The sequence below is a fragment of the Quercus suber genome, unplaced genomic scaffold (assembly GCF_002906115.3).
Source record: "Quercus suber isolate HL8 unplaced genomic scaffold, Cork oak 2.0 scaffold_470, whole genome shotgun sequence".
NCBI classification, from domain to species: domain Eukaryota; kingdom Viridiplantae; phylum Streptophyta; class Magnoliopsida; order Fagales; family Fagaceae; genus Quercus; species Quercus suber.
The window spans coordinates 319,138-330,626 of record NW_027069921.1 but is presented as its reverse complement, the minus strand read 5'-3'; the positions used below and the strand labels follow the sequence as shown (position 1 = coordinate 330,626).

At 39.3% G+C, this 11,489-nt stretch overlaps 1 long non-coding RNA gene across 1 annotated transcript; it reads right to left on the bottom strand.

Moving 5' to 3' along the window:
• Positions 1-8,198: 8,198 nt before the first annotated feature.
• Positions 8,199-10,452, bottom strand: LOC136062956 (uncharacterized). The gene is made up of 2 exons (XR_010624681.1): positions 10,200-10,452; positions 8,199-8,539 (listed from the first exon to the last, which is right to left on the bottom strand). It is a non-coding gene; the product is annotated as an uncharacterized LOC136062956 (long non-coding RNA).
• Positions 10,453-11,489: the final 1,037 nt, after the last annotated feature.

The window sequence follows — 11,489 nt, the reverse complement described above, 5'->3', positions numbered from 1 at the left end:
TTTTTATTTTTTATTTTTTTATTTTTTTGTTGTTGTTGTTGTTGTTAAAAGGATAAGATAATGCATTAGATAATAGAGTTAACTTGAACCGAGTAGGTGGTACAAATAGAAGTGCAATCTAAATTCAAGATAGCTATTACATCATCAGGGGGTTAAACATAAGTCAAAAAGGAGGTAGATTGGTGGCAACCAACTTTAGCAAGAAGATTTGTAGCATTATTAGCCTCCATAAAGCAGTGCTGGATCTTGACTTCCTAGAAAGCCCAAAGAGAGCTCCTGCATTCATTCAAAATTGGGTTAAACAGCCTATTAGCTGATGAGTTGCTAGAGAGAAGCTTAACAGCTTCAGTGGCATCACATTCTATAATAAGCTTGGTGATTCTAGCAATTTTAGCAAGGTTAATTCCATCCCTTAGGCCCATAACTCAGCCCCCAAACAGCAAAGGGAGCCGATGGAGTGAGACAACCCACCAGCCCAATCCCCATTGGAGTTTGGAAGAAGGCCACCTCCCACCCCCCCCAGCACGACCTGAGGCAAGGATAGCAGCATCCGTGTTGAGTTTGAACTACCCGATGAGAGGTTTAACCCATTTGATGAAGATCTCCTCCTTAAGACTAGCTGTGGACTTAGGGGAGGTAAGAAAGTGAAACTCCACAGCTTTAGAAATGCTGTCTTTGAAAGTTTTGATTAGGGGGTAGGCTTGAAAAACTACCCTATTTCAGTTAAGCCATAAGGATCACAGCCTAATAAGGAAGACGATGCTCCAAGGGATGTTGAAATGAAAAGAACTTTTGGTGGATGAGCAATTAAAGTGGAGACATTCATCGAGGTTGCTAGTCAAGGAGGAAGCTAAGCCAGTGGGAACACCGAGCTTATCCCAAAAGTCTTGGGAAAAGTTGCAATCTCTAAGCAAGTGGAGAATAGACTCATCAATACAGTTGCAAATGGGACAACTTTTGCTAATACTGAATCCCCTCAAGGTCAGCACCTCTCTCACAGGGACGCTATTGTGGTGGCAGAGCCAAAGAAAGGCTTGAATTCTCCGAGGGGTATTAGATTTCTAGATCTATTTGGTAGGAAAGAGAGGCTGTTGTATGGGTTTGATGCCTTTAGCCAACAAGTAAGCAGATTTTATGGCGAAATTTTCATCATTATTAAAGGTCCATGCAAGAGTGTCCTCAATAGGTTCTAGGGAGCTTATGTAAGTGGCTTGCAGATGGACCTAATGCTAGGGGGAAACACAAGGGAGATAAGGTCCCAATTCCAATCATCTTTAATCAAGGCATCCCTAACTATGAAGTTTTCTCCACTGACATTTAGAGGGCCATGAGTTAGTATTTCCATTACCTACAACTTTCCTCAGACTCGGGTCTAAGAGGGGCTTTGAAGCCATACAGGCAGCCTAAGTTTTAGAGCAAGAGGTCAGCTTCTTCCAGCGATGAGGGGGAAGGTTTTTTATGTACTTGGCTTTAAGTACCCGAGCCCAAGGAGAGTCTCCATCATTTATAAGTCTCTAAACAGACTTTGGCAAGTAAAGTAAGATTCCTGAGTTTGGTCGCCTGAAAAACTAGCCCTCCAATGTCTTTGGGAAGGGTGACAGTGCCCCATTTCACTAGGTGGAGCTTCTTTTTCTCGATCTTTGAGCCCCAGAGAAAGTTCCTATTTGCTTTGTCAATTTCTTTGCAAAATTTTCTTGGTGACAAGGCTCCTTGCAAGGGAGAGAAGGTTTGCTTGCCATCCAGCTAGCCTTTTCTTTTTCTTTTTTTTTTTGGAGAAACCAGACTGGAAACCGCCAGCCTAGGCTAGTATTGAATAAAAATTTAAGAAATGTCAGCAAGAACCAAAGGAACAAACTCCTCTGGGATGTCCTCTAACCAAACTTGAAATTCTAAACCTATTTTGGCCTTTTTCACCATTGCATCAGCAACTCTATTGCTATTACAATTAACATACACAAACTTTGAAAAACTCAACTGGGCTGCCTTATGAAGGATGTCAACAATAATATGACCATAAATGGGTTCAACTCTACCATCTGCAAGGGGGTTGATAACAATCTGCAAATCACCTTCAAAAAGCACCTCATGAAGACACAGTTCCTTTGCAAACAGAACAGCTCGGCGACATGCGAGTGCTTCGACTTCAGCTACCGTTGGAGGGAGAGGGATACACAAAGATAGGGAGCCAATGGTTTCACCTCTATGGTCACGGATCACCATTTCGATACCCACCTCGTTGCTACTTTGGAAGACCGTACTGTCGAAGTTGGCTTCGAATCTGGCATGGGGAGGTGGACACCAATGGTGGACGGTGCCAGCTTGTCTTGTCATTTGCACGGGCTCTTGCGCTTTAAAGAAATCCTGAAGAAAATTACTAGCCGCTCTTATAATGTACTCCAGAGTCTGTGCAGGGCGATTAAGACGAACTAAATTACACCTATTCCACAATATCCACGCCATAATGATGAAGTACTCAGCCCTGTGCTCATCAACAACCTACAAAAACCTTGAAATAAAGTTAGTGAAGTCCCCAGGAGGGGGATAAGCTAGTTCTCGAACCCAACTGAGGTTCCTCCATACACCTTCAACCTCCACACAGCCCCACACCACATGTAAGATATCTTTAGGTTGGGCTTTACATTGGCTGCATAAGTCAGAGGGAACTATATGTCGTCGGAACAAATTATCCATGGTTGGCAGAGAGTTGTTGCAGGCCTGCCATGTGAAATGCTTCACCTTGTGAGGGACACGTAGGGTCCAAATTCCTCTCCAAAAGGATCTCTGGGGGATTGGATTAGAGCTACTTAGGTTGGTGGCTGAAGCATTGGAAGCCAACAACCTATAAGCACTTCGGGAAGAGAAATTCCCCGAAGGAGTTTTAGACCACACCAGCCGGTCAGTGGGCATTCTCAAGCTTAATGGAATGCTTATAATTGCATCCACCTCACGAGGCAAAAACAATTGTTTGATATCCTCCTTTTTCCATGTTCTTGAGTTATGGTCAATAAGTGAGCTAACCTTTGCTTCAGGTGGAATAGAAGGCAGAGGGGAGCTAACCTTTCTATAGCAACGATCCAGTAGCCACTTGGCTTCTTTGATACTCACATTAGCACCATCGCCAATGCGCCAAATCAGTCCTTGTTTCACCACCTCCCTTGCACCCAAAATAATTTTCCATGCATAGGAACCACCCTTTGCTTCTTTGGCTTCAAGAATAGAACAATTCGGAAAAAATCTAGCTTTGAAAACCTTATAGCAGAGAGAATCTTGATTCTACAGCAAGCGCCAAACTTGCTTGGCTAAGAGCGCCTCATTAAAATTTTCAATCTCCTTGAAACCCATGCCCTCTACTTCCTTTGCCTTACAAAGCTTTTCCCACTTCACCCAATGGACCTTTCTCGAATCCCCACTGTAACCCCACCAAAACTTTTGTATCATAGCTTCAATATCTTTGATCAAACCTTTAGGAAGTTTGAAGCAACTCATGGAATAGGTGGGAATAGCTTGGATCACTGATTTAATAAGGACTTCCCTACCAATTTGTGATAAAAGTTTCTCCTTCCAACCTTGTAATTTTTTCCACACTCGCTCCTTGATATAGATGAAACTTTGTTTTTTTACCCTACCTACAAAAGCGGGCATGCCCAAATATTTCTCATATTGCCTAATTGCAGGTACAGCCAAGACCTATTGGATACGGGTTTGAAGCTTAGGCTTAGTGCTGGAGCTAAAGAAGATGCAAGTCTTATCCCTATTAATTTTTTGGCCAGAACCTTTCTCGTAGATTGATAGCACATCTAGAATTATCTAGCACTCTGCTTCTGTAGCCCAACAGAACAGTACACTGTCATTAGCAAAGAACAGGTGGGAGACCTAAGGCCCATTTCTGCAAATTGATACTCCCCTGAGGCGACCTTCGGATTCAGCTTTGTGCAATAACCCTTGAAGCCCCATGGCAGATATAAGGAAAGGATATGGCGAGAGAGGGTCTCCCTGACGTAAACCCTTACTAGGTTTAATATTACTTGTCGGCTCCCCATTTAAAAGCACAGAGTATGAGACCGATTTAACACAAGACATGATTATTTTCACAAAACTCTTCAAGAAACCCAGATGTAACATAGCTTTTTCCAAAAAATGACTGTTCTACTCTATCATAAGCTTTGCTCATGTCAAGCTTCAGCGCCATAAACCCCAATTTGCCTTGAGTTTTCCATTTAAGGTAATGCAATGTTTCAAAGGCCACCAATATGTTGTCAGTAATAAGGCGACCCGACAAAAAGGCATTTTGTGTGTCAGAAACCACAAAAGGTAACATCTTCTTTAACCGGTTAACTAGCACTTTAGCAATAAGTTTGTAAATCACATTGCAAAGGCTAATAGGTCTAAAATCAGATACCTTTTTTGGTTCCAAAATTTTTGGGATAAGTGCAATGAAGGTAGTGTTAATGGATTCAGGGACAACACTTGTATTTAAAGCTGATAGAACAGGCATAATAACATCATTACCAACAATATGCCAAAAAGATTTATAAAAAATGGGAGACATACCATCCAAACTAGGTGCTATGAGGGGAGCCATTTGGTGAAGCGCTCTTTGAACTTCCTCTACCAAAAAGGGTCGATTTAAGTCAGAATTCATATCCTCAGTCACTGTGGGAAGCATACCCTCAAGAACCTCATCAAAACCCCATGGGTTTGAAGTAGTGAAGATATTGGCAAAATACTCCATAACCATTTCCCCCATTCGTCCTTCCTCTACAATCCAGTCCCTAACCTCATCCTCAAAACCCAAAATGTAACTACGTTTATTCCTTTGATTTGCTCGGCAATGGAAGTATCTAGTATTTTGGTCACCCTCCTTTAACCATTCAACACGAGATCATTGTTTCCACATAGTTTCTTCCTTGGACAAAGAGCTTGAATATCTACCTGAAGTTGATGAATGTGAGCTGGATTTGACCTATACAAACCCCTCTCTTCGGCCCCTTTTAATTCTTTTAATTTCTCTGCAAGGGACAACTGGACATGACTGAAGGTATCTCGTTTCCAAATTCTGAGATTATCTTGACAATTAATTATTTGTTTGGTCACCAAGCAAACCAGAGATGGATCACACACCTCTTGCCACGAATTTTTAACCACTTTTTTACATGAATTATCCTTGAGCCATATAGCCTCAAAACGAAAAGGCCTTCCCTTGCGGTAAAACATTTTTTGCTCAGAATCAGAAATAAGCAAAATAGGTTTATGGTCGAAATGGAAGGCATCCAAATGATGAATACGACATGTGGTGAATTGAAGCATCCACTCCACTGTAGCTAACCCTCGATCTAGCCTAACCCATACATTTTGTTCACTTGGTCTCCTATTGCACCAAGTGAATGGAAAGCCATTAAAGCCAAGATCTTTTAACCCACAAAAATCTATTGCATATCTAAACCCCTGCATCTGCCTCTCTGGCTGATCCAGCCATCCTTGTTTCTCCTCTATACTAATGATTTCATTAAAATCCCCCAAACAAACCCAAGGGATGGAAAACCGGGAGCTAAGGTCCCTAAGTAATGACCAGGAATTTTCCCGGTTGGTAGTATCAGGGTCTACATAGAAACCTGTGAAACGTTAGGCGTCATTCATTCCATGATCAATTACTATATCAATATATCTCTCTGAAGAATTCATCACAGTAACTCGAATACCTTGTTTCCACAACAAGGCTAAACCACCCCCCTAGAGATCCAGGGAACAACAAAAGAATTAGAATACTGCAATCTCCGGCAAATTCTTTCAATGACCTCTTTATCAACCTTTGTCTCCATCAAGAAAATCATTTTGGGATCTTTTTTGTTGACTAAATCAACAAGCTAGCCTTCTGTTTGTGGGTTCCCAAGCACACGATAGTTCCAGCTCAGGCAACTCATTGTGACTGGTGGTGCTAACGACTAGCATCCACCTGAGCATTTTCATTGTAAAATCCCTCAACTACACTTACTCTCTTTTTCTTTTGAACAGGTTGCTCTGAAAGCTCCAACTCCGGTCTCCTACTACCTTGCACTTCCATATCAGTCCTAACATTATTTTCATCAACCTCTAGCCCAAATTTTGAACATTTTTTCTTTGGGCCATTTCGGGGTTGTTTAGTAGCCTAGTTAGTTATATCTGATAATGGTAGAGTTTTTGTATTGGAAGGTAAAGGACTAGGCAGCCCCATGTTGTTTACTACATTATCAACATTACACTCTACTTTTTGCATGGCCATGCAAGCATGGGCATGACCTCCCAAGTCTGCCAACCCATTAATTAGTTCCACCGTGTACATAGGAGGTTCATTGATAAATGTATTGCTTGTATTAAAATAATTAGATAAAAGTTCACATTTTGGTTCAAACTCCATAGTAGTCACATCAAACTCCAATGTATTGAGAATATTAGATAAAAGCTCACCTTTTGGCCCAAGCTGAACCCCTTGAGTAGTCACTTTCTCTGGCTGTCCATTCTGACCAAAAGCCAAACTTTTTGTTATGTGTTCAGAGCTCATCTCATCCCCCAACATACTGTCCTTCTCATTACCCGGATTTAAGCTTTCACTCCTATCAAATAGCTTTAATCCCCTGTCAATTTCCTTAATGCGCTCCTCAAACCCATCCCCCAAATCTCGGCTTTTTCCCACTATTTCCAACGTAAACGTAGCGTTGGTGCCAGCCCCTATGTCACTGTCACATCACTCTTCCTGAATAACCACTCTTTCCTTGTTCCGAGTTTGGACCACCACCGGCGCCTGTTGTGGCCCCAGAACTACCACCGGACTCGGAATTGGCTTTTCTCTACTCATCCGTTGCTTTTCCTTTTTCCTTGCCTCATAAAAACCAAGCACTTTGGTCATCGGACTTCTTCCCTTAACAAACCAAGAAGCACGGATCCAGGACCCATACGCTTGCTCGTCTTTCTTCAACTGGCCTTCACTATCTATCCATAACTCACAATCTTTATCCACATGGCTCAAGCTTCCACACCAATAACAAAGGTTGGGTAATCTTTCATACTTGAAAGAAACCCAACCTTGCTCCCCTTGAGAAGAAGAGAAGCGCCTCCCTCTGCAAAGAGGTTTATTGATGTCTATAATGACTCTCACTCTTATAAAACTTCCACCATCCATTTCATTAATGTCTTCATCCCTGCATATCGAGCCTACAACCCCACACAACTCTTCAGCAACCTTGTGGTTCAGAAATCTCACCGAGATATCGTGAACTTGAATCCACACCAGTATCGTGTCGAACTTTAAAGCCCTAATAGGACCTTCCCTGTCATACCACTGCAACACCACGAGATGTTTGTCAAAGCTCCAAGGTGCGCTGCTTAGGATTTTGTCCACTTCCTCCCTGTTATCGAACACAAATAGCAGAATGTGGTCCCCTGCTCTTCTCACCTCAAAACCCTTCTTTGATCGCCACAGAGGGTTGAATGTTTTGATGACTGCCTCAACACTTAATTCCCTTTTTGTTAGGAATTTTGCAGCCATAATAAATTCATTAGATGACTTATCCTCAGATAGTTCTAGGTTTACGTCCTCTCTTTCATTCAATGAGAGGTTCTGCCAATGTACAGTCAGGTTGTCCATCTCTGTTTTCTCACTAACACTCGTGTATCCCTAATAGACTACAGCAAAGAATAGAAGAAAAGACTCAAGAGACCTACAGGTGACAACAGTTACTTGAGGTACAGCGAAATCCTCACTCAAGGAACGGCTATTCTCTGGAACCCTAGGGAGAGCTAACCTAACCAAGAGAAACCTCCAGCTAGCCTTTTCTGAAGTTTATGGATAGTAAAATCAAAGTCCCTCTGACCTTGGTTCACAAATTTTAGGGGAAACCCCAGATATTTATCAAATTGGTTGGTTTCCATCATGCCTAAGACATTGCACATAGTGGACCGAGCCTCTATAGGCGTATTTTTGGAGAAGAGAATTCTGGATTTTTCCTTACTCACTTTTTGCCCAAATAGTTGGAAGAATTTGGATAGAACATCATCAATGGCATAGGCACTGACAAAGGATGTCACACCCCCAAACTCAAAAAGGTCCAAAGCATGAAAAATAAATCCCAAAGGTACCTGTTGATTTTTCCTTTTTGATAATTCAAACTATAGGAGATCTTTCTTTTCCACAGGTTAAGAATATATCACCATACTAAAATCTCCACATTACAAGTCAGAGCTCTATAATACATTTACGAACAATAACTAAAAATCATGTGCCTCCACATAATACATGAATATATTACAAAACTCCAATAGGATTACACAAAGTTACAATCTTATCAAGAATAAGGACCTTAACATCGAGTCTAGGCCTACAACGCCAAAGGCTAACAAAACTCAAGCGACCAACCTCCAATACAATTAATTAAAGTCTCATTGCACATAGCAAGATCAAGTCGCCAACCATTTACAACAAAAGTCTCCAAATTTAATATAGCACTCCAATCATCACCAATGAAGTAAGCTCCATATCCAAGGTAAAGCTAATTAATCTAAAAAACTGTTATAAGCTGGGGTTAGCTAAAGCCCAGTAAGTAGCATAATTAATGGGGGTGGGGTAATGCAAGTTTCATGATGATGAACAGTTTGTAAAGCATGTTTTGATTTGGGAAATTTCTAATTGACTACTATAAGATCATTTCAATAATAGTATGACAAGAATGATTAAATAATGGAACATAAAGTTTCTCAAAATAAATACCTTGAAACTATATACTATAATTTGTGAGCACTAGCAATATAATTCCAAAGCCATAAAATCTAACATATGGTAATTTATCACAAATATACCACACTACTACATAGACTGATCAAGGGATCCACCCATTCATAACTGGCATGATATTGTCCTCTTTGATATTGTCCTCTCTTTTGCATGTGGTCTTTTAGCCTCGTGGGCAGTAGCCTTACCCACACACAATCAAAGAACATTTTTCCCCCCATTGGCAGTAGGGAAGAACGTGTCATCCAAAGTGAAAGGGTACTGACTTGGATCTGATTTCGTTGTCACAAAGACTACGGAAATCAAATCGGGTGATCACCGAGAAATCACATATTGCATGGTGTTACAACCACATAAAGCTCATAGGTTACATTACTTTCAAATACATAGTTTATATCCAGGCAGTTTCAGAAAATTCTTAAATAGTCTAACTTCCACAAATTTGTAAGGTTTTCAACTTCATTCTTGTCAAAAAGATTTTCTCTCCCAAATAACAAGACAAGATAAGCATCTTTAAATTTTCCAGTATACCATAAATCCATGAATTCCTTATCCAAGATTAAATAAAATATGCTCATATTTTCCATGTCAACAATTCATGCATTTCTCCAAATGCAATATCAAATATGATGCACTTTTCATACATAATAATACATGATAGGATCACGACACAACACTTTTAAGAAAACATATATCCATATATAATTTTGCAAAATGTGTTTGACCCAAAAACAACGTTTATGAAATATGGTTATTTTCCAAAAATCCCATTCAAAAGCTACTTACCTCACAACCTGCAAAAGCCTAATTTCCCAAATGAAATTAGCTAGAACCTAAACAATATCAAGCAAAACTATCACAATAAGCATAAAGCTTGAAATTGTATCTAGCTACAAATTAGGGATTGCCAAATAAGCACTTAATTAGGCAAGCCTAGTATTTAACATCACAAATAATATTTTTTACTTCCAAAGTTTCTCAACCAATTAACTTACAAGGCATAGACTCCAACTTATTCTCATAAATCATTCAAGGTATTATCACTAACTTCAAAACTCCAACACTTAATAAGTAGTCCCCATAAGATTTACACCACATCAACAAGAGACCCATGATATCAAAAATCATAATATTCTCCAAGACAAACAACTTAAATCTTTAACTAGCTCCAAATAATCAATAAAAATTATATTCACCAATTATTTCACATTAAAAAGCCAGAACCCCCAAATCTTCACCACTTAGATAACCATCATTGTAAAAATTATAAAGCCACTCATCAAATAATTCCACCAACACAAAACCCATACATATAAGCACATGAATATCATTTCCAAGACTCATAAATCACATGGGTATCATTATCAAAGCTTAGATAAAAAAAAAATATAACCTCAAGAAAAATATAAAACCCACCAAAAAGACTTGAAATTTTTACCTCAAATAAAAGAGATGAAGATGCTTAGAGGTTCCTAAGGATTTTCCGGTGATCTTGCTAAAAAAAAGATGGGGGAGATGGTGGTTTGGAGTGGAACCCGGTGGGAGAGTGTGGGAAATGAGTGTGTGTGTGTGTGTGTTTAGGTGAAGAGAAAAGAAAGAAAATGAAAGGAAAAAAAGAGATGGCCGGCCAAAAGAGAGAAAAGAGATATTTGCGATGAGTGGTGGGTGTTAAATGGTAGGTGGGCACGTGTGGTCCAAAAATGTCTGACCATTACCTTTTTTCTTTTTTCTTCAAAAAGCTGGGACGTTACAAAGGAAGCTTGACCAAAAATAATGAGGTCATCCGCACAGAAGAGGTGGGAGAAAGATGGTCTTGATCTCTCACTTTTCAAAATGAAGACAGCATTGATATATTTAAACTATGACAATTATAGAGTAGTTATACAAAACTATTGTTCAAAACTGGTACAGATAAATTCATTTTCCTATTCCATCTGTTGTACATACTTATGGAACTTAAAAGCTCATTCTCCATTAAAGCTTGCATTACAAATGCCAATGACTTCATCATAGAAATCACCCCTATTGAGAAGTTTATTATGTGGTGTTGTGCTTAATTGGGCAAAAGTGAGGGCACCTTAGGCATTACGTTTGTTGTTCCCATAACATAAGCTTAATTTGGAGCTATGTAATAGAATTTGTGCAATTTTAGAGACTAAAAGAGAAAAAAAAAAACAAAAAGATTAATTCAAAAACGTGAAATGAACTAAGCATTGCATATATGAAAAATTTAAGCAAATAATAAGACATCAAATGTTATTCAAACCAATGCAAACACTTTTATTTTTCATTGGTAGATAGTGGTGGAGGGGGGATGGTAGGGTTTGAACCCCAAACATAGGACACCACAGAAATTGTCTTTACTACTAGGCTATCATTTGCACCTCCAAAAATTGTCTTTACTACTAGTCTATCATTTGCACCTCCAAAAATTAATCTAAGAGGCTAGACATAAGAATTAATCAATTTCCTCAATTATCTATACATAAGAACATTACTAGCATAATGATGCTCTAGAGTAAATTAAAATTTTTCTTATTCTCTTATTGTTATTTTCCTTAAAGATGATCAACTAAAAAAAGTAAAAGCTTACCAAAAAAGCTCAGATTAGCTAAATATCTGATGGCAGAGATTACGGTTATTTGTAATAGAATGACCAAAACAAAAATAACAAACGGATTTGAGAATAACACATAAGATTTCTAAAATGAATTTTACCAAACACATG